The sequence below is a fragment of the Lepidochelys kempii genome, chromosome 4 (assembly GCF_965140265.1).
Source record: "Lepidochelys kempii isolate rLepKem1 chromosome 4, rLepKem1.hap2, whole genome shotgun sequence".
NCBI classification, from domain to species: domain Eukaryota; kingdom Metazoa; phylum Chordata; order Testudines; family Cheloniidae; genus Lepidochelys; species Lepidochelys kempii.
The window spans coordinates 107,473,071-107,495,805 of NC_133259.1; the positions used below are offsets into that span (position 1 = coordinate 107,473,071).

A 22,735-nucleotide genomic window follows, 5' to 3' on the forward strand; every position below is an offset into this window, starting at 1 on the left:
TCCCTACTCAGTTAACTAAATGTTTCAATCTCTTCTTATAAGTTCTCTCTTCAGTATTCTAAAAGCTCCTTGATCCACCTTTCACAGTGCGTTTCTTCTAGCTTTGATGTGTCAGTTCTACATTCCAAGCATCTGTAACAGTCTAGTTTTTAGTATATTAAATGGGTCAGAACAAGCAGCTGTTAACTTTCTCTTTTTTTTGTGAGACTAGTAATACAAGTGAATTGAACAAGTAAGTCCATTCCAGACTCGTCAGAGGGACTGAAATACATTCAAAAGTTTATTCTCAGATAACAATGTGGCTTTTTCAAATGAATGTAAATTACTTGCAGCTTTTCAACTTAGTAGCTATGGCTTTAATAGCTGCATAATGGCCTGTAGCCATAACACCTCTAGCTGTAAAAACAATGAGGAGTCCTTGTGGAACCTTAAAGACTAACAAATTTATTTGGGCATAAGCTTTCGTGGGCTATAACCCACTTCATCAGATGCATGGAGTGGAAAATACAGTAAGCATGTATAAATATACAGTACATGAAAGTTGGGAGTTGCCTTACCAAGTGGGGGGTCAGTGCTAACGAGGCAAATTAAATTAGGGTGGATGTGGCCCATTCCCAACAGTTGACAAGAAGGGGTGAATATCAACAGAGGGAAAAATACTTTTTGTAGTGACCCAGCCACTCCCAGTCTTTATTCAGGCCTAATTTGATGGTGTCCAGTTTGCAAATTAATTCCAGTTCTGCAGTTTCTTGTTGAACTCTGTTTTTGAAGTTTTTTTGTTGAAGAATGGCCACTTTTAAGTCTATTATTGAGTGTCCAGGGAGATTGAAGTGCTCTCCTACTGGTTTTTGAATGTTACAATTCTTGATGTCTGATTTGTGTCCATTTATTCTTTTGCATAGAGACTGTCCGGTTTGGCCAATGTACATGGTGGAGGGGCATTGCTGGCACATCTACCAATGTGATATATGCCATCATGTACCAGCAATTAGTCCATACACAAGCATGGTGTAGGCTGGGCACCGCATTGGTGGAGGAGTAATTTTCTGCATGAAACCTAAAATTGAGCCTCTAACCACGTGTGATCATCTAAGTTCCTGTTTCACTGTACGCAAGAGCAGGATGCAGTTTGTTAGAGCCAGTGTTCTGTTCACAGTTATGAACTCCAGTGGCCATTGAGGCTGGAATGACGCTCCTACCCTCCTTTAAAAACCCTGTGAATTTTTTAAATACTTTTCCTGATTGCCCAGTTTGGTGAGCACACCAACAGCTCTCCACTGTTGGGTTCAACGGCCCAACTGACTGCCGGCTACATGTTCCAGACTTGCTCCTGTCTTGCTGGATCTCCTGAGTAGGGAGAAGAGGCTGTGCAGGCACAGATGAGAAGCAATTGTGGAAACCTGGACATCTACGAGCAGATTGCCTGGGGGATGAAGGAGTACAACAGGGATCAGTGCCATGTGGAAGAGAAGGAACTGCAGCAGGCATATCAGAAGGCCAACAGTAAATTCGGTGTGAAGCTGCAGAATGCTGCTTTTACAGTGAGATGCTTGGCAGAGACTGCACCACCACCCCACTGATCACCATGGCTACCTGACTTGGGAGCCCTTGGCACAAACAGCAAGCAGGAGGACATGGATGGGGAACATGTAATCAGGAGGTCCAGCTAAGCCATGGGCCAAGACTTGTTTGAGACTCCACCGCAATCCAGTCAGAATGTTCTTTCCCCTTAAGTTCTGGTCCTTTAATTTATTTCAGAAGTTTGTATTGTATTTGTTTTTTAATTGCACATAGTTCCTGTGCACTTGTTTTGGGACACAATCAAATCTATTTGTTGAGAAATGATTTATCTTTATTACTTCACAACATATGCTACAGAATGCATAGTGCTGCTGAAAGCTCCCTCTGCTTGTTACTGTGCAGGGCAACAGAACTCGTGGGACAAACACAGTGACATGAACAGTGTGATCATTATAAAGATACAGTATGCACTGCAAAATGAATAGGTGCACTAACGGAGTTATTGTCATAAATGTACACCAAGCACCACACAATTCCTAACACCTCCAAAACTTCAGTGCCAGGTGGTCCATCACACCACATTACTGTGTCTGGCTCTTTCAAAGCCTCTCTCAGCTGCTTAGCTCCATGTTGAGCTCGGTTAATAGCCCCTGTGTCTGGCTGTTCAAACTCAGCAGACAGCTGTTCCACCTCCACCCTGGCAGCAACTTTTTCCTCTTTGCCTCATAGCTATTATAGTTGCCTGTTGTATCCTGCATAGCTATTGGCTTATTTTTGCCACTGAGATCCAATCTTATAAGTAAACAACGCCTGTGTCCCTTCTGTCTACCAAAAGTGTATTCAGCTGTCATTCTGCACCTGCTGAGCCAGTAATTGAATCTTTCCTTGGTGCTGTTGAGGCGGCTGGTGTACAGCTTCATGAGCCATAGAAGTAAGAGGTGATCTGGGTCCCCCAGGATCATCACTGGCATTTCAACATCACCAATGGTAATCTGCCGGTTGGGAAAATATCCCTGCTTGCAGCTTTCAGAGCTGTCTTGTCTACTGAAAGATGCAAGCATCATGAATCTTCCCTGACCAGCAACACTGATGACCATGAAACATCTCTGGTGAGCCATAGGAAAATAGCCACAGAGTAAATCAACAGAAAGGGCCAGGTGGGCTTGTGCTAAAATAGGGATGTGTGTGCCATCTATCACCTCACTGCAGTTTAGGAACCCCATTGCTACAAATCCATCCACTCTGTCCTGCACATTGCCAAGAGTCCCAGTCATGAGTAGCAGGAGACTATTGGTGACCCTGCATACTTGTATGACAGTGGTCCTCACTGTGGATTTTCCAGCTCCCAAATGATTTTGCACTGACTGGCAGCAATCTGGTACAGCAAGCTTCCACAATGTGCTCACCACTTGCTTCTTGACTGTCAGTGCAGCTCTATTTTTACAGAGGATCATGTGTCCTTTGTTTGCAATGATCATGACAATAGTCCAGAGTTGTGTAAGCTCCATGCTTCTGTCAGAGATGGCAGACAGTAACAAGTCTCTCACAGTTGTGAGATTTTAAAAAAGGCATGAAAATTATGAGCTAAGGATGGCATTATGGTATGGAGAAAGCTGCATGAAAAGAATACTAAGATTTTTAAAAAAATACACTACTCTACAGGGAGCAAATTTATAAACAGTGTTTGGCTTTAGACAATGAAAATATAGTGTAAACTGAAAATTCAAACAACTGAAGTGATACACCTGAGTAATACACATTTATATATTTACAAATGTATATCCCTGTTTAATTGTGATGTGTGAATTTGTTTGACATCTCAACATGGGGACAAATTCTCTTCCCTCTCCTGGTCCTTATATGCCTCTAAGACTGGGTATAGCAGCCAAAGTTCGAGTTGGAACAAGTCCTGTTATGGGGGACATGCCAGACATAGGAAGTGGCAGCTTGGTGGAGTTTCTATAGTGCATACTGCTGTGGAGATTCTGGGCTGCTCCAGATTGCGGAGTGGTTCACAGGCAGTGCTTGGGAGGCTGCTGTAAACTAGAATCACTCCCCCACACCCAGCTACTCATGCTAGGAGCCATTTATGCCCTTTGAACAGCCCAGAATATTGAGGGTATGTAATGGTGGCCAGAGTGCAATCCAAACCTGTAAGACATTGTCACCACTTGCCCTGCAACCCTAAGTGCTTCACAACCTTCTGCTGTTGTAACTCCCAAGCTGGAAATGACCCCCACCGCACTCCCAATTCTGAATTTCCCCAAAACCGTGTTACTTCTCCTGGACAATTCAGAGAAGTAATATGTTTTGTTTCTCTAAAAACATCCAAACACATCACAACTTATTAACTGGGATAAATACACCCTTCCATTTAAACACAACACTGAGCTGGTTTATAATAAGAATAAAATAAATTTATTATCAATAGGGCATAGGTTAAGTGATGCCAAGTAAACGGAATAAAATAAGAAAGGGTTACAAGTGAAAACATGCACCTGAAAGTCTAAAGCTTAATACAGCAAGGTACAATCTCTGTGTAAGCAGGTTTCTCACCTATATTCAGTTCCCAGAGACTTCAACCCCACCTGCCCTTGGTTGAAGGTCCCATCTTTCCCAGCTTGCAAAAGTTCTGGCCTCTTTTGTCTGTCCAGTGACTGATGCCAAAGATGGCTTCTGTCCTTGCTTCAAGAGGTAGGATGAACTCATCATACTATTTTTCCCTTCCTGTAGGCTTCATAGAACCATAGACTTTAAGGTCGAAAAGGACCATTATGATCGTCTAGTCTGACCTCCTGCACAATTCAGGCCACAGAATCTCACCCACCCACTGCTGTAACAAACCCCTAACCTACGCCTGAGCTTTTGAAGTCCTCAAATCATGGTTTAAAGACTTCAAGGTGCAGAGAATCCTCCAGCAAGTGACCCGTGCTCCACGCTGCAGAGGATGGCGAAAAGCCCCCAGGGCCTCTGCCAGTCTGCCCTGGAGGAAAATTTCTTCCTGACCCAAATATGGCAATCAGCTAAACCCTGAGCATGTGGACAAGACTCACTAGCCAGACACCAAGGAAAGAATTCTCTGTAGTAACTCAGATCCCACTCCATCTAACATCCCATCACAGGCCATTGGGCATATCTACCGATAATAGTCAAAGATCAATTAATTGCCAAAATTAGGCTATCCCATCAAACCATCTCCTCTATAAACTTATCAAGCTTAGTCTTGAAGCCAGATGTCTTTTGCCCCCACTGCTCCCCTCTGAAGACTGTTCCAGAACCTCACTCCTCTGATGGTTAGAAACATTCATCTAATTTCAAGTTTAAACTTCCTAATGGCCAGTTTATATCCATTTGTTCTTGTGTCCACATCGGTACTGAGCTTAAATAATTCCTCTCCCTCCCTGGTATTTATACCTCTGTTATATTTATAGATAGCAATCATATCTCCCCTCAGCCTTCTTTTGGTTAGACTAAACAAGCCAAGCTCTTTGAGTCTCCTTTCATAAAACAGGTTTTCCATTCCTCGGATCATCCTAGTAGCCCTTCTCTGTACCTGTTCCAGTTTGAATTCATCTTTCTTAAACATGGGAGACCAGGACTGCACACACTATTCCAGATGAGGTCTCACCAGTGCCTTGTATAACTGTACTAACACTTCCTTATCTCTACTGGAAATACCTCGCCTGATACACCCCAAGACCACATTAGCTTTTTTCACGGCCATATCACATTGGTGGCTCCTAGTCATCCTGTGATCAGCCAATACTCCGAGGTCCTTCTCCTCCTCTGTTACTTCCAAGTGATGCATCCCCAGTTTATAGCAAAAATTATTCTTCTTAATCCCTAAATTCATGACCTTGCACTTTTCACTATTAAATTTCATCCTATTACTATTACTCCATTTTATAAGGTCATCCAGATCTTCCTGTATGATATCCCAGTCCTTCTCTGTATTGGCAATACCTCCCCAATACCTCCATCTGTATGTCTGTGGATCTTCCACTGTTTTGATATCACTATGCTTAATTTACTGAGTCAGGTAAATCTGGAAGGGAACCTATTTCTCCCTGTTTGGCCACAGACTTTGAAACATATCCATATTTCCTCATATCATTGTGAATTATATGTATTAACACTAAATTAATCACCAGTGTGTCATGAGCTTTCAGAAAAGACCTCACTCTATACACTTTGTATACTACATTACTGTATTATAAATCAGTTGATTCAATTGGTATCGCTTGAGGTTCAAGCCCTTTGTGTTCATAGCCCAGAAAACCTTTGCTGTGTATTCTTTGAAAGGTAAAACCCAGACCAACCATCTGTCTCTTGCTGGGTGTAGATGCCATCCTGTCTTCTCCTGCACTTGCTAGTGTGAGATTTGCTTCCACCCCTTGTTAGCTTGATGGTAACACACTATGTAAATATATTCTCATTGTTTTTCAGGGTGCTTTAGAAATAATTCCCAGGTGGGGAAAATATTCCTTTGTCTAGTACAGACTAGTTTACCAGCTCCGCAAGGCATGCCCTGGTTTAAACTCAGTGTAGTCATAACTCTAGCATATATTCGTAACTCTTTATATCCATCACATACGTCCATCCCAAAAGAGTATTAATGATCAGTGAGTTATTCATTTTCAAATGATACCTCATGAGGCATATTTTGTACAAAGCATATAGCATTTATATAATACAATAGCATGTAGGGTCTGAACACAGGGGTGCTAACTGTAACAGGATGCAAGTTGGTTTTAAGCAAAGGTGTCTTTACAGTTTAAGATAGATTAAACAATTAATGGGGATGTGGTCAGCAGCAGATGTTCAGAGCAGGTCAGCTTCCTACTCAAAGATATGATTTTATGTATTACTGCATTCTCTGTAGGCAAATCCTTCCTTCCCTCTGTGACTGGATGGAGGGGGACCTGCGCACAGGATCCATAATCCCTCTGTACCACTGAGTGCCTCAGCTTCAAAGAGGCAGATCTCGGAAGTGATGCCATTGGATACCCAACTACATGGGTCTCATGGCTCTTACTCCATGTGGGGGTCGTGCAAAAGTTGTGGACACCAGTATAGCCCTGAGTCTGGAACAGCAGCTGCAATGTAGCCCTTGGGAAGATTTGATCTTCTTTACAAAACCTCCTGTACTGAGCCTGAATGGTTTGCCCTTATTGGGTAATATACACTTTGCTTTCTCCACATCGCTTTTTTTTCCTGAACTATCCTTCATTTATCACTTCCAGGAAAGTATTTTCATGACTTGTGAGAGGTCAGGAAGCTTTGGAAATAAATAAATGGAAACAGACCCATGATTAATAACTTATCTTTGTCTACCTTCATTTGTAGCATGTACTGCACATATTAAAGGTGCTACACAATCAATAAATAATAATGTGAACGGTTCTCACAGAAAGCTGCTTTGAACAAAGATAAATACTAATTAGCAAGAAAGCACAGTGGAGATTTACTGACTCAGACTCGCAGTAAGTCTGTTAGGAGAAACTTTTGGAATGGAATCCTGGTTCCACTGAAGTCCAGAGCCAATGGGGCCAGGATTTCACCCTCTGTTCTCTTAGCCAGCACAAATTTGCACATTCTAAAAATCAGTCTTCTTCAATTGCACTCCGTTATATAACTGTTCCCATTTACTCTTCCAAATGTGAAATACATTTTAAAAAATCTTTTTGTTCTTAATGTTTATATGCTCCAGGTGTGACTCAATGTTGGGGTACATGGCTCAAGTGTTAGACCAGAGGTGGGCAAACTATGGCTAAAGGGACACATCTGGCCCACGGGACCATCCTGCCCAGCCCTTGAGCTCCCAGCCGGGTTGGCTAGCCCCCGGCCCCTCCCCTGTTGTCCCCCCTCCCCTGCAGCCTCAGCACGCCACGCCACCAGCAATCTGGCCCGTCAGTCCTGCCTGGCAGTGTGGGCGGTGTGGCTGGCTCCGGCCAGGCAGCATGACTGCAAGCTCCTGCTGCTCTGAGCAGCATGGTAAGGGGGCGGGGAGCGGGGAGGTTGGATAAGGGGCAGGGAGTCCTGGGGGCAGTCAGGGGACAGGGAGCAGGGGGCGGTTGGATAGGCATGGGAGTCCCGGGGGTCTGTCTGGGGGCGGAGGTGTGGATAGGGGTTAGGGCAGTCAGGGGAAAGGGAGTGAGCGGGGCGGGGAGGGTTGGATAGGGGGTGAGGTCCTGGGGAGCAGTTAGGGGCGGGGGTGTGGATAGGGGTCGGGGCAGTCAGAGGACAGGGAGCAGGGGGAGGTCGGATGAGGTGGGGTACTGGGGGTGGTGGTCGGGGCAGGGGTCCCAGCAGGGGACAAGGAGTGGGGGTGTTGGATGGGTCAGGGGTTCTGAGGGGGGTGTAAAGCGGGAGGGGGTGGATAGGGGGCAGAGGCCAGGCTGTTTGGGAAGGCACAGCCTTCCCTAGCTGGCCCTCCATACAGTTTCACAACGCCGATGTGGCTCTCAGGCCAAAAAGTTTGCCCATCCTTGTGTTAGACCCATAGGATCTCAACTTTTCTTGCTGTGAAAAATAAGACACTCCTGTCATAAATATAAAGGGAAGGGTAAACCCCTTTGAAATCCCTCCTGGCCAGGGGAAAGTTCCTCTCACCTGTAAAGGGTTAAGAAGCTAAAGGTAACCTCGCTGGCACCTGACCAAAATGACCAATGAGGAGACAAGATACTTTCAAAAGCTGGGAGGAGGGAGATAAACAAAGGGTCTGTGTCTGTCTGTAGTCGTCTTGGCCAGGGACAGAACAGGAATGGAGTCTTAGAACTTTTAGTAAGTAATCTAGCTAGGTATGTGTTAGATTATGATTTCTTTAAATGGCTGAGAAAAGAATTGTGCTGAATAGAATAACTATTTCTGTCTGTGTATCTTTTTTGTAACTTAAGGTTTTGCCTAGAGGGGTTCTCTATGTTTTTGAATCTAATTACCCTGTAAGATATCTACCATCCTGATTTTACAGGGGGGATTTCTTTATTTCTATTTACTTCTATTTTTTATTAAAAGTCTTCTTGTAAAACACTGAATGCTTTTTCATTGTTCTCAGATCCAAGGGTTTGGGTCTGTGGTCACCTATGCAAATTGGTGAGGCTTTTTATCCAACATTTCCCAGGAAAGGGGGGGTGCAAGTGTTGGGAGGATTGTTCAGTGTTCTTAAGATCCAAGGGTCTGGGTCTGTAGTCACCTAGGCAAATTGGTGAGGCTTTTTACCAAACCTTGTCCAGGAAGTGGGGTGCAAGGTTTTGGGAAGTATTTTGGGGGGAAGGACGCGTCCAAACAGCTCTTCCCCAGTAACCAGTATTAGTTTGGTGGTGGTAGCGGCCAGTCCAAGGTGTAATATTTTGTACCTTGGGGAAGTTTTGACCTAAGCTGGTAAAGATAAGCTTAGGAGGTTTTTCATGCAGGTCCCCACATCTGTACCCTAGAGTTCAGAGTGGGGGAGGAACTGTGACATGGTGGCACAGTGGTGGGATTAACCTGAAATCATTTTGAGATCCAGTTGAGATTTTTTGAACTAGAAATACAGATTTTAAAAAGGAATTTTTAGGAAGTCCAGAAGCAGCTTTGAAACTGAAAGCAGCTTGGTTTCTCTCTGCTTTGTGGCCAAGCAGAGACAAAAGGGGATTATCTTGTGAATTGCAGGTTTTCTTTGCCTGGAGGCAGGGTACTTAACTCCTGCAGGGAAATTCACAGTCTTCCAACCCAGAGGTTTTTTTTTTCTTTTCTTCCTAAAAGTAAATAGGGGGTGTGTGCTCTACCCATTTGCCTGGAGACAAAAGTGGCAGGGGTTTTTTTTAGGATTTTGATTTTTTTTTTGTTTTACAAGGAGCACAGGTTTGAAAAGAATTTTTTTTTCTTTGGGCTGGGTAAGCAGGTTTCCAAGTAGTTGGAGGTTTTTTGCTTTAATTTGGGCCCAGAGCAGAGACAAGGGAATTGTCTTTTTCTGTAGGCTGACAATCACTATCAGAGAATAGGTATTCTATTCCAGCACAGCAAAATTTTACAGCCAAGTTTTGTTTGTTTATTTCTAAACCTCGGGTGTAAAGTTAGTTAAAAACAGAGAGGTTAGAATGGCCAAATCCTCGGCTCGACTACAGCTGGAATTAGCCAAATTTCAGGCTGAGGAAAAACAAAGGGAACATGAAAGACAGATAGAACTCATGCGGCTGGAGAAGGAGGTACAGGAGGCTGCCCACAAGAGGGAAATGGAGGCAAGGAAGCATGTGGAGGAGATGGAGAGGATAAAGGCCCAGCAGAATATACCAACAAACCCTAGCAATCCTTCTCCAGGTACCACTTCCCATCCCAGAAAGTTCCCCACCTACAAGGCAGGTGATGATACTGAGGCCTTCTTAGAAAACTTCGAAAGGGCCTGCCTTGGGTACAACATCTCTACTGACCAATACATGGTAGAGCTGAGGCCGCAGCTCAGTGGACCCTTAGCTGAGGTGGCAGCTGAAATGCCTAAAGAACATATGAACAAGTATGAACTGTTTAAATCCAAGGCGAGAGTCAGAATGGGGATAACACCCGAGCAGTCTCGTCGGAGGTTCCGAGCCCTAAGGTGGAAACCAGACATGTCATTTACCCGACATGCCTACCACATTGTGAAACATTGGGATGCCTGGATATCAGGAGCAAGTGTTGAATCTCCAGTAAATTTGCCCTTCCTAATGCAAATGGAACAATTCTTAGAGGGTGTTCCTGAGGAAATAGAAAGATACATCCTAGATGGGAAACCCAAAACTGTAATTGAGGCAGGAGAGATTGGAGCCAGATGGGTGGAGGTGGCAGAGAAGAAGAAAACTGGTCGCAGTTGGAGCGGAGACCAGAAGGGACCACCCCAGACCACACCCTATTACCGGGGGCCGCCCAAAGCCCCACCTACCTCCCAAAGAACCCTCCAGACCCCTTATTGTCCCACCACCCCGTTCTCCAGCAACCCACCTCGCCCCGGTGACCCGTCAGCTGGACGATGTTTTAAATGTAACGAGCTGGGGCATGTAAAGGCCAACTGCCCCAAGAACCCCAACAGATTACAGTTCATTGCACCGGAATCACACCAGAGGTCCACAGGCCCAGATACCTCCCAGATACCCTTGGAGCGGAGGGAAACTGTGAGTGTGGGCGGGAAGAAGGTCACCGCGTGGAGGGACACCGGAGCACAAGTGTCAGCTATCCATGCTTCCTTAGTGGACCCCAATTTAATCAACCCAGAGATCCAAGTGACGATTCAACCCTTCAAGTCCAACTCTTTCAATTTGCCTACAGCCAAGTTGCCTGTCCAGTACAAGGGCTGGTCAGGAATGTGGACTTTTGCAGTCTATGATGATTATCCCATCCCCATGCTGTTGGGGGAAGACTTGGCCAATCACGTGAAGCAGGCCAAGAGGGTGGGAACGGTCACCCGCAGCCAGGCTAAACAAGCCGTGGGGCCTAGCTCTGTTCCGGAAACTTCTATCAGGGCCCGGTCAGAGGTGATGGACCCGGACCCCAGGCCAATGTCTGCAACAGCAGTAGTGGATCCAGTCCCAGATACCCAGACGGAACCAGTCCCAGAACCGGAACCAGCCAAACAACCAACACCAGACCCCGTGCCAGCACTGAATCCAGTACTTGCAACCTCAACACCAGAGGGCCCCACCGAACCTGAACTGGCAGCAGCCGATAACCCTACACAAGAGGCTCAGCCGGAGCCTGAATCCCAACATAGTGCACCAGCGGAGAGCGGTTCACAGTCAACAGAAACAGCTCCATCCCCTATATCGCTTCCAGAGGGACCAAGCCTATGTCCCCAATCCAATGAGGAACTGATGTCTCCAGCATCAAGGGAACAGTTCCAGACCGAACAGGAAGCAGATGAAAGCCTCCAGAGAGCGTGGACGGCGGCACGGAGCAACCCACCGCCTCTCAGCTCTTCTAATCAATCCAGGTTTGTTGTAGAAAGAGGACTTTTATACAAGGAAACTCTTTCTGGGGGACACCAGGAAGACTGGCATCCTCAGAGACAGTTGGTAGTTCCAACTAAATATCGGGCCAAGCTCTTGAGCTTAGCCCATGATCACCCTAGTGGCCATGCTGGGGTGAACAGGACCAAAGACCGTTTGGGGGGGTCATTCCACTGGGAGGGAATGGGCAAGGATGTTTCTACCTATGTCCAGTCTTGTGAGGTGTGCCAAAGAGTGGGAAAACCCCAAGACCAGGTCAAAGCTCCTCTCCAGCCACTCCCCATCATTGAAGTTCCATTTCAGCGAGTAGCTGTGGATATTCTGGGTCCTTTTCCGAAAAAGACACCCAGAGGAAAGCAGTACATACTGACTTTCATGGATTTTGCCACCCGATGGCCGGAAGCAGTAGCTCTAAGCAACACCAGGGCTAAAAGTGTGTGCCAGGCACTAGCAGACATTTTTGCCAGGGTAGGTTGGCCCTCCGACATCCTCACAGATGCAGGGACTAATTTCCTGGCAGGAACTATGAAAAACCTTTGGGAAGCTCATGGGGTAAATCACTTGGTTGCCAGTCCTTACCATCATCAAACAAATGGCATGGTGGAGAAGTTTAATGGAACTTTGGGGGCCATGATACGTAAATTCGTAAATGAGCACTCCAATGATTGGGACCTAGTATTGCAGCAGTTGCTCTTTGCCTACAGAGCTGTACCACATCCCAGTTTAGGGTTTTCCCCATTTGAACTTGTATATGGCCGTGAGGTTAAGGGGTCATTGCAGTTGGTGAAGCAGCAATGGGAGGGATTTACACCTTCTCCAGGAACTAACATTCTGGACTTTGTAACCAACCTACAAAACACCCTCCGAACCTCTTTAGCCCTTGCTAGAGAAAACTTACAGGATGCTCAAAAAGAGCAAAAAGCCTGGTATGATAAACATGCCAGAGAGCGTTCCTTCAAAGTAGGAGACCAGGTCATGGTCTTAAAGGCGCTCCAGGCCCATAAAATGGAAGCATCGTGGGAAGGGCCATTCGTGGTCCAGGAGCGCCTGGGAGCTGTTAATTATCTCCTAGCATTCCCCACCTCCAACCGAAAGCCTAAGGTGTATCATATTAATTCTCTAAAGCCCTTTTATTCCAGAGAATTAAAGGTTTGTCAGTTTACAGCCCAGGGAGGAGACGACGCTGAGTGGCCTGAAGGTGTCTATTTCGAAGGGAAATGTGCTGGTGGTGTGGAAGAGGTGAACCTCTCCATGACCCTTGGGCGTATGCAGCGACAGCAGATCCAGGAGCTGTGCACTAGCTACGCGCCAACGTTCTCAGCCACCCCAGGACTGACTGAACGGGCATACCACTCCATTGACACAGGTAATGCTCACCCAATTAGGGTCCACCCTTACCGGGTGTCTCCTCAAGCTAAAACTGCTATAGAACGGGAGATCCAGGATATGTTACAGATGGGTGTAATCCGCCCCTCTGAAAGTGCATGGGCATCTCCAGTGGTTCTAGTTCCCAAACCAGATGGGGAAATACGTTTTTGCGTGGACTACCGTAAGCTAAATGCTGTAACTCGCCCACACAACTATCCCATGCCACGCACAGATGAACTATTAGAGAAACTGGGACGGGCCCAGTTCATCTCTACCTTGGACTTAACCAAGGGGTACTGGCAGGTACCGCTAGATGAATCTGCCAAGGAAAGCTCAGCCTTCATCACACATCTCGGGCTGTATGAATTTAATGTACTCCCTTTCGGGCTGCGAAATGCACCCACCACTTTCCAAAGACTTGTAGATGGTCTCCTAGCGGGATTAGGAGAATATGCAGTCGCCTACCTTGACGATGTGGCCATATTTTCGGATTCCTGGGCAGACCACCTGGAACATCTACAAAAAGTCCTTGAGCGCATAAGGGAGGCAGGACTAACTGTTAAGGCTAAGAAGTGTCAAATAGGCCTAAACAGAGTGACTTACCTTGGACACCAGGTGGGTCAAGGAACTATCAGCCCCCTACAGGCCAAAGTGGATGCTATCCAAAAGTGGCCTGTCCCAAAGTCAAAGAAACAGGTTCAATCCTTCTTAGGCTTGGCCGGTTATTACAGACGATTTGTACCGCACTACAGCCAAATCGCTGCCCCACTGACAGACCTAACCAAAAAGAAACAGCCAAATGCTGTTCAGTGGACCGGAAAGTGTCAGAAGGCCTTTAACAAGCTTAAAGCGACACTCATGTCTGACCCTGTACTAAGGGCCCCAGACTTTGACAAACCGTTCCTAGTAACCACAGATGCATCCGAGCGTGGTGTGGGAGCAGTTTTAATGCAGAAAGGACCTGATCAAGAATTCCACCCTGTAGTGTTTCTCAGCAAAAAACTGTCTGAGAGGGAAAGCAACTGGTCAGTCACTGAAAAAGAATGTTATGCCATTGTCTACGCTCTGGAAAAGCTACGCCCATATGTTTGGGGACGGCGTTTCCACCTGCAAACCGACCATGCTGCACTAAAGTGGCTTCACACCGTCAAGGAAACTAACAAAAAACTTCTTCGGTGGAGTTTAGCTCTCCAAGATTTTGATTTCGACATCCAACACATCTCAGGAGCTTCTAACAAAGTGGCTGATGCACTCTCCCGTGAAAGTTTCCCAGAATCAACTGGTTAAAATCGTCCTTGAGATGTGGAAAATATTGTTAGTCTTTATGTACTTGGTAGTATATTTAGAGATGCATGTGTCTTAACTCTGTTTTCCTAGAGCTCCAGGAAGAAATCCCAGCCAGTGTTTCACCCTAGCTGAGATTTGGGGGGCGTGTCATAAATATAAAGGGAAGGGTAAACCCCTTTGAAATCCCTCCTGGCCAGGGGAAAGTTCCTCTCACCTGTAAAGGGTTAAGAAGCTAAAGGTAACCTCGCTGGCACCTGACCAAAATGACCAATGAGGAGACAAGATACTTTCAAAAGCTGGGAGGAGGGAGATAAACAAAGGGTCTGTGTCTGTCTGTAGTCGTCTTGGCCAGGGACAGAACAGGAATGGAGTCTTAGAACTTTTAGTAAGTAATCTAGCTAGGTATGTGTTAGATTATGATTTCTTTAAATGGCTGAGAAAAGAATTGTGCTGAATAGAATAACTATTTCTGTCTGTGTATCTTTTTTGTAACTTAAGGTTTTGCCTAGAGGGGTTCTCTATGTTTTTGAATCTAATTACCCTGTAAGATATCTACCATCCTGATTTTACAGGGGGGATTTCTTTATTTCTATTTACTTCTATTTTTTATTAAAAGTCTTCTTGTAAAACACTGAATGCTTTTTCATTGTTCTCAGATCCAAGGGTTTGGGTCTGTGGTCACCTATGCAAATTGGTGAGGCTTTTTATCCAACATTTCCCAGGAAAGGGGGGGTGCAAGTGTTGGGAGGATTGTTCAGTGTTCTTAAGATCCAAGGGTCTGGGTCTGTAGTCACCTAGGCAAATTGGTGAGGCTTTTTACCAAACCTTGTCCAGGAAGTGGGGTGCAAGGTTTTGGGAAGTATTTTGGGGGGAAGGACGCGTCCAAACAGCTCTTCCCCAGTAACCAGTATTAGTTTGGTGGTGGTAGTGGCCAGTCCAAGGTGTAATATTTTGTACCTTGGGGAAGTTTTGACCTAAGCTGGTAAAGATAAGCTTAGGAGGTTTTTCATGCAGGTCCCCACATCTGTACCCTAGAGTTCAGAGTGGGGGAGGAACCGTGACAACTCCCATTAGCTCAAGGACTTATTTTTAACTTACGTGGCTGGAAAGAAAAAAGGTCTACGGCTCAGTTGTATGCTTAACAAAAAACTGAGACTTGTATTAACGGAGACAAAAAAAATCAAAATACATTTCTAATAAAAATGCACTTTTATCGGGTATCAACAATGGTGTCAGTACATCTTGGTCTGCACTAATTATCAGGGCCTGTCCAGGTGATGCTGCTAAACCTGCAGTCACAAAGGGCCTCCAAGTCATATGGGCCCCAGCTCACTGTAGGCAGGTTGTGATGTTAATAAGATGGTTTTTTGTTGGCTCCATTGTCATCTGATGAAGAACACAAGTTGCTTAGTTCTGACTGACTGCTCTGTGGAGATAACTTGAGTGTCTTATTAGTGAAAAACACACAAATCACTTCTGGACATATTCCGCCCCCCCCCCCCCGTCCTTCCCTGGTTTGAGATAGGGGAAGGGTAAGATAAAGCTGCTCTCTGAACTGCGCACCCTCTGGAGAAAGGCCTAGCTGAATGACTTTGCAAGGGGCCAGTTTTGTTAAACTAGCCCTCTCCATTCTATTTGAAATGGTTCAGAAAGTGCATGCTTGAAGTCTGAATCCGTAGTAGTTCATATGTCTTAGAATTATTCTTTCAGGTTGTTTGCAAACTCATGCAGACATCCTCTTTTTTGAGATCCATGCAGTTCCAAAGCCATGAACATTATCCCCACACCAAGTTCTGAAATCGGTGGATGTGATGGCTAAGAATCTATATGAATTGGGTTTCCCTGCACATTTGACCCTGCTTTGGGATTTCTCATTGGAAGGACTGATCAGTTTGTCAGTTAAAATGATCTTGCACAGATCCGGACAAATCTTAAAAACTGTAATACTTATGCTGCAAGGGCCTGTTGTATGGTGCATAGTTTTCCACCTGTGTTGTCTTCAGTGGGAGATGAGGGTTTTCAACATTTTACAGGATCAAGCCATGTGAGGTTTTTGTGGGGAAGTTTCATACAACATAAAATACTTTTTATAGTGTACTATGTATACATTTTTCATAACTGGATGGAAAAGCTCTGTGTTATGGTTCTTCATCTTAGAATGTGCTGTTCCAAACTCCTATTAATGTTTGGAAATATAGTGGGTAGTCTAAAAGAATCCATTGGTGAGTGGAACTGGCCACCACCAGGCATGCTCCAAGGCAGGACCTTTAGGGGAGTTGTTTTCAGCCTCATCTGTGCCTCATTTAACTAGCTCCCAAGTGATATGATTTAGAGGCCAGGTGGTGATAGTGTGGTCAGATTACAAGGTACAAGGAAAAGGCTGGGGGTGAAGTATAGAGGTTAGGGCAGTCTGCTGCTGAGAGGGTAAGTAGAGTGGAAATGACTCTCCAGAACCCTCAGGTAAAAAGGCCTAGGAAGAGAGACCCGCATGAGTCTGCTGGGGGAGGGAAATCCTCGGTGAGAGACTTTTTGGGAGGCAAGAGCCTGCTGGGGAGAAGCCTCAATTTAAAGGTCTGTAACAAACTGTTAGGTATAGCCCTAGAAGAAGGGCTGTGGGGAGACTCTGCACCAGTGGTGGAAATGTAACATGGGCAGATGACGGTTGTCAGCGGGTGGGATTGAATCTGGGACCTCTGGAACTTAGTGCATGAGCCTCTACCACGTGAGCTAACTGCTAACTGGCTGTTAGTTAAGGCTGTAGAGCAGACTCAGTCTGTGTGTGTGTCTCTCTCTCTCTCACCTCCCCACTAGATGGGACAGAACACCACACCCAGAAGGTGTGTGGGTTACAGAAGAATGCTTTAAGCCCAAAGATAGGGCTAAAAGACTTTCAAATGCAACACTTAAAGCAGGGCTACAAAGTATCCTGCACCCAGGGTGGCAACCTGGCAGGGGAAAGACTTGCTTAGAGAAACTTTTTTTTTTAATGTTAATTTAGGAAGGAGAGAGTTAAAGTGAAAGAACCTGTGGTGGCAGCTTGATCGATGGGGAAGGAGACAAACTGAGGCAGTTTGCCCCTTGCTACAGGGAGTTATTCAGCCAAAAGAGAAAAGTGTTTCTCTAATATACTCAGAGTGTGTGATTATTTTAAGCTATATTGCCAATTTTACAGTTCACATTTACTTTGGAAGTCAAGAAGCTAATCTGTGTTGAGCTATCACCATCTAGTGGTGTAACCTCTAGAAAATGAGTATGATAAAGAAATTACTGTTTTTCTTTCAGTTTTCTGAAAGAGACCAGGTGGATGAGTTAATATCTTTTACTGGACCAGCTTCTGTCGGTGGAAGAGACTATCTTTTGAGCTTCACAGAGCTCCACTTCCAGGTCTGGGAAAAGTACCGAGTGACACTCTGAAGAAAAAGTTGGTTTTTTTTCTGGACTGGTAGTGTACACTTTATTGACTGGCATAGGCAGATCAATTCAATCAGTGTTGTCTTCAAAGAGCTTGTTATTGCTGTTAACTGTGCTTTTGAATAAGGCTATCCAACTACGATGTTTTACAGAGTTAATGGAACTTTCCCTGTGAAAATAAAATTAGATTATTGGTTCTGTCTAACAAAAAGATGCTGCATATAGTGGGGGGGAAAATGTTTCTGGGGGAAAAAAGTGAACACTTCTTAGTTGTAGTTTTTAAAATATGGTAAAATTAATCATATAGCTGGGATGACATTAAATTTTAAAGAATAAGTTGTACAGAAGGCATGTTGCTGTTTTCAGAATGGACCCAAAGAAAGCAGTGGAGGGTAGGAGTTCATATTTAGAAGGGAAGCCTGCTAAACAAAGATAATAGTGTCAGAGCTGCTTTACCAGGGAATCACAAAAGGAAACAAAGGTCTTGTCTATACACTGCCAGGAAAGTGAGCTAGAGGGGTTTGATTTGTAACGTGCTATTGTGTGGTGCGCTCTAACTGCCCCATATCGACCCTGCTGGCATGCTCTAAAAGGTACCTAGTTCCCCTTAACAACTGTTAACATGAATTAGGTACCTTTTAGAGCATGCCAGCAGGGTCGATATGGGGCAGTTAGAGCACAACACGTTCCAACTCTTTGCAAATCAAGCCTCTTCTAGTGCACTTTGGTGTTCAGAGTTCTAGACTGTCAATCAAAGCCTGAGCTGGCCTCTACTGTCAAGAGTAGAAACCAGGAAATAGCCAGTACTCTGACAACATAGGGATCTATAACTTAAAGCTAATAGAATGAGTTGCATCCAGAAGAAAAGACTGCTAGTGCAGGATTGCTGATTACTTATTTGTTCATAAAAATTTCTCAAAAATAGAATGGGGCAAAAAAGCAATTGGGTGGATTTTTTTTTTAAAATTTCCCCTTAAAATAAAAATTCCCTTTAAAAGATTTTGCTTTTTGTTGGGGTTGTGGGGAGAGAAGGGTAAGGAATGAAAACAAAATCCAAACAATTTTCAGTTTGGTGGTGGTTTTTTTTAATCTTTGATTCTATTTGTTAATCAAAAATATAGTAAACTCTGGCCAAAAAGAAACATTGAAAAACTATTTTTGTGGCATGTTTGTCAAAATATTTTCATCTAATCTCTGTAAAATCATCAAGTTGTACGTAAGGCAAATGTGTAACTGTGATCTCTCTCTCTCAATCTTCATCCTCCCTCTCACTTTCCTGTTGTCTGTTACACTCACTGCTTGTGTCTTGCTGTAAGTTAGAATCTAAACTTTTGAGAAGTGGGATCATGTGTCAATGTAGCACCTAGCCTGATGCGGCTCTGAACCTCTCAGGAGTTTTGGCTGTTATCATGATATAAATAATAGTGCAACAAACAAAATATTAGCACAACATGCTCAGCACATTCTACATCACTGCACAAGTAAGTTTTCACATTTTACACTAGTGAAACTCCATAGTGGTCTTCGGACAAAGTTCATTGCAGTTATATCATGTTCAGGCTGGATGAACACGGAAAGATCTACATCCTCGAGGGAAGAACCTAGGGTGGTGGCAGCAGGAGGCAAAATGGCACCCTGGGCGATTTTGCATTTTGGTGCCCCTGGCCCCCGTGGGCATTACTTACACACACACACACACACACACACCATTGCCCCTGGCCCCCATGGGGTCCCCAGGCTCCCCACCAGCCACTGCACTGTGCCCCCTTTGTCCCTAATGCCTGCTCCCCCTCTTGCACTCCTAATCCCTAAACCCCCTTCACTCCCAACCTCTGCACCCCTTCACTCCTACCCTGTACACCTCCCTCCTGAGCCCCTAACCCGTGCACCTCCTGCGCCCCTAACCCCTGTACTGCCTCCTCACCCCAACCCCTGCCCTCCTCTTGCACTCCAGCGCCTGCCCCCTTCTGGGCCCCTAACTGCTGTACTGTGCCCCCTTCACTCCTAACCCCTGCACGGTGCCCCCTTTGCTCGTAACCCTTGCATCCCCCTCCTGCACCCACATGGGGAGACTGACCTGGATGCACAAAGCAGGTGGCATTGCTGCTCACACCCCCACTGGACTGCTGCTCCTTCGCCCCACGCAGCCCTAGGGGGTGGGGGCAGGGGAAGCAAGGAGTGATGTCAGGACTCCCTGCTTCCAGGTCACTTTCCCTGAGGGCTGTGTAAGGGGAGGACAGGAGAGCAGCAGCTCTTGATGCCTCAGTGCAGCCCTGGTGGGGAAGTGACCTGGATGCAGGGAGCCCTGGTGTGTGTCTTGGGGGGGACTGTGTGAAGGAGAGAGAGAGAGTGTGTGTAGAGGGGAGTGTGTGACGGTGTGTGTTGTGTTGAGGGGAGTGCGTGTGTGCCTGATGGAGTGAGTGCTGTCTGTTTAAGAAAGGATTCGGGGTCAGGAGCCTGAACTAGGCTTGTCAGACACAAGCAGCTGCCAGCAGCTCCAGACCCAGAGAGGCAGCAGCATACGCCGATTCCCCCTGTGCCGTCAGCCCAGCTTAGTGGAAATCGGGTACACAGGTTGGGGGGAGGGGGACCCCCTGCCATAAGCCCGCTCACCCCGCAGAGCAGACGGGAGGATGCTCCCAGTCCGGAGGGGCCAGGGACGAATGGAGGGTGCGGGGGTGGAGGGGTCGGGAGGACAGGAACAGCAGCAGCTGCGCATGTGGAGGAGGGGCATCCCTGTTCCTGAGGAGTCACCTGGCTCCGACGGCCGGTCGTCCAACTGCCTCCTGCAGCCCGGGTCTCTCCCCCTCCCACACGCCGCTGCTCGCCTGCCTGCCCTGCCACCTCGGCAGCCCAGCTGGCGCTCGGCAGCCGGTCAGGTGGGAATCCAAACCCTGCGCACGGCGTCCCGTTGGGTGCGCGGCCCTGGGCGGGGGCCCATGCAGCCCACCCCAACAGCCGGGCCTGAACAGGATGTAGATGGAAGTACACTCCTGGAGACACCAGACTGCAAGCTACTCTCTCCCACAGCCATGTGGCCTAGGAGGAAGTAGTGCAGGAGCAGAGCATGACCCTTGGAGCAAAGGACTCGCCTCTCTCATTGCCCTAACTCCTGGCAGGGCCCAAATAGTGCCTGCACACCAATGGTGATAACACCTTAAAATGTGGACTTCTAATGACTAGTTGTCTTTTCCAACCTCTTCCTGCCTTCTCCTTTAGCTTTTGCTCCCCCTGCCAACATCACTGTGTCAGCCTTCTAAACTTCATTCAATGCCTTTATATACCTTTTTCCTTTCTATTGCCTTAAGCTTATTAACTTCCCACTAACTCTGCCAATTTAAATAGATGATGATACCCAAAGAACATAGCTAAACAGAAACTTGCCTGTCATCTCCTCAATCTTTGACTTGTGTTTATATCCTCTTCTCCCACCATTCATCTGTTTGTGTGGCAAACCCTTTTGGGTAGGGACTGGACTGTTCATAGATCACCAATTATATAAGGCGCAGATCGTTAAAAGATTTTCTGTGTAAAACACTGGCAGAAAGAGAAAGTTCTATGACTGAGCTATTGCCAAGGAGGAGAGAAATACTATGCTGGTGCTGTTACTTCACCAGAAACAGCTGAAATTGTCAAGGCTACAATAGGTTTCCCACCTGGGGAGATGGTGAAGGTGATTAGGGAAGCATGGCATCCCAGCACCTCCCTGTAGTGATGTGACTTGGGTTCAACTATAGGTAAGCTGCAAGGCACTCATCAGGCCATAACGTGCGGATGCCTAATCCAACAGAGGGTTGCACTGACAATTTTCCAGAAGCTTGGAACTTGCACCTAGTTTGCATAAAATTGAGCAGATCACAGCTATTCCTAGCACGACCAGGAAGGTCTCACCTGCAGAGATTATAGGTCCCAACACGGAGTCTACCATCTATTGTGCCAATTATATACTTCTTGGGGAGGCCCTAAGTATGCATTGAAAGGACTTGAGTTTATAGGACACTCTTCTCGTAATGTATGACTATAACAACATCCTGATGCTTTGATTAGTAATTTCATTATTTTAATGAATTTAAGTTGTAGTTTTGGAACCTTAAACGTATTAGTAGCCAAACTTTCCGGAAGCAGATGTGACCAGTAGCTGCATTTAGCTTTGGAAACAGAATACAAATGTAGGTCAGCGTATGACAAACGAAAGCCCTTCAGGTGGCCGCCAGTAGCACTGTGTACCATCTGGTAAATTATATATTTCTATTTGAAGCTGTTATAATTTCATCTGATGTCTCAAGTGAAAATTTGTCTGTAGGGATAATTGTCTGGCCTACTGCTTCTATTTCTGACATTTATTACTTCTAGTTATTATGTGACTTTCCCCAGACACGCTGACCTATGCAGTTTCTGCAAGGTCTGTCTACACAAGACTGCTATTGCGTGATAAATATTCTAGCAGGTCAGACGTCAACCTATCAAGTTAGTTAGGACAAAGCTACCCACTGCATGGCTAAAATGGCTTGGTCTTCTCCAGTGTCATTGCTTTTTAGTGTCATTGAGGTTTTATGATAAAACAGAACAACTCAATTGTCTTGGCACTCTAAGGTAGCAAAGGTTTTTTCAGCTCTGGATTAAATAAATTTAAGCCTGTGTATTGATTCTATGTGAGCCCAGAGGTTCACCCACACAGAGTGGCTTCCAGGAGCAATGACTTAGTTTCCCCTAGACCATGTATTCTAATAGTATTTGCATAGTATGGGGTATGTCAATATCAAATTATGAACTCCATTTTATGCTGAACCCAAGTCTCTGCTTTCCTGAGGGCAGCTTATTGTATTACATGCTAGAGAGTGCTCTGCCCAGGGAAGGTGCTTGACACCTCCTGTAAGGATTATCATTGAGAAGCCATCAATACTGAGAAGCCATCAATAGGGCCAATGACTTTGAATGCTTCTCAAATGCAGGCCCACACCATGCAGCAATGTTTTTTTCTACACAGGGCTCTGTAGATGAGGCAAGCATGACTGGTGGAGGAGGCTGGAGTATCCCAGTGGAACATATGGCAAAGAGACAGACTCAACTTAAAACCACAATGCGCTCTGAGCAGTGGGGAGCAACCATTGCCACAACAAGTTATTGAAGGACAGAGTGGGCAGGATGGACTCTGCCAGCCTGAAATACATACAAACTCAATGCAGACAAGT

The 22,735-nt window shown here is 45.8% G+C and overlaps 1 protein-coding gene across 3 annotated transcripts in view; it reads left to right on the forward strand.

Moving 5' to 3' along the window:
* The window catches only part of KCNIP4 (potassium voltage-gated channel interacting protein 4), an 862,256-nt gene that overhangs the window by 73,422 nt on the left and 766,099 nt on the right, over positions 1-22,735 (forward strand). The window lies entirely within an intron of this gene.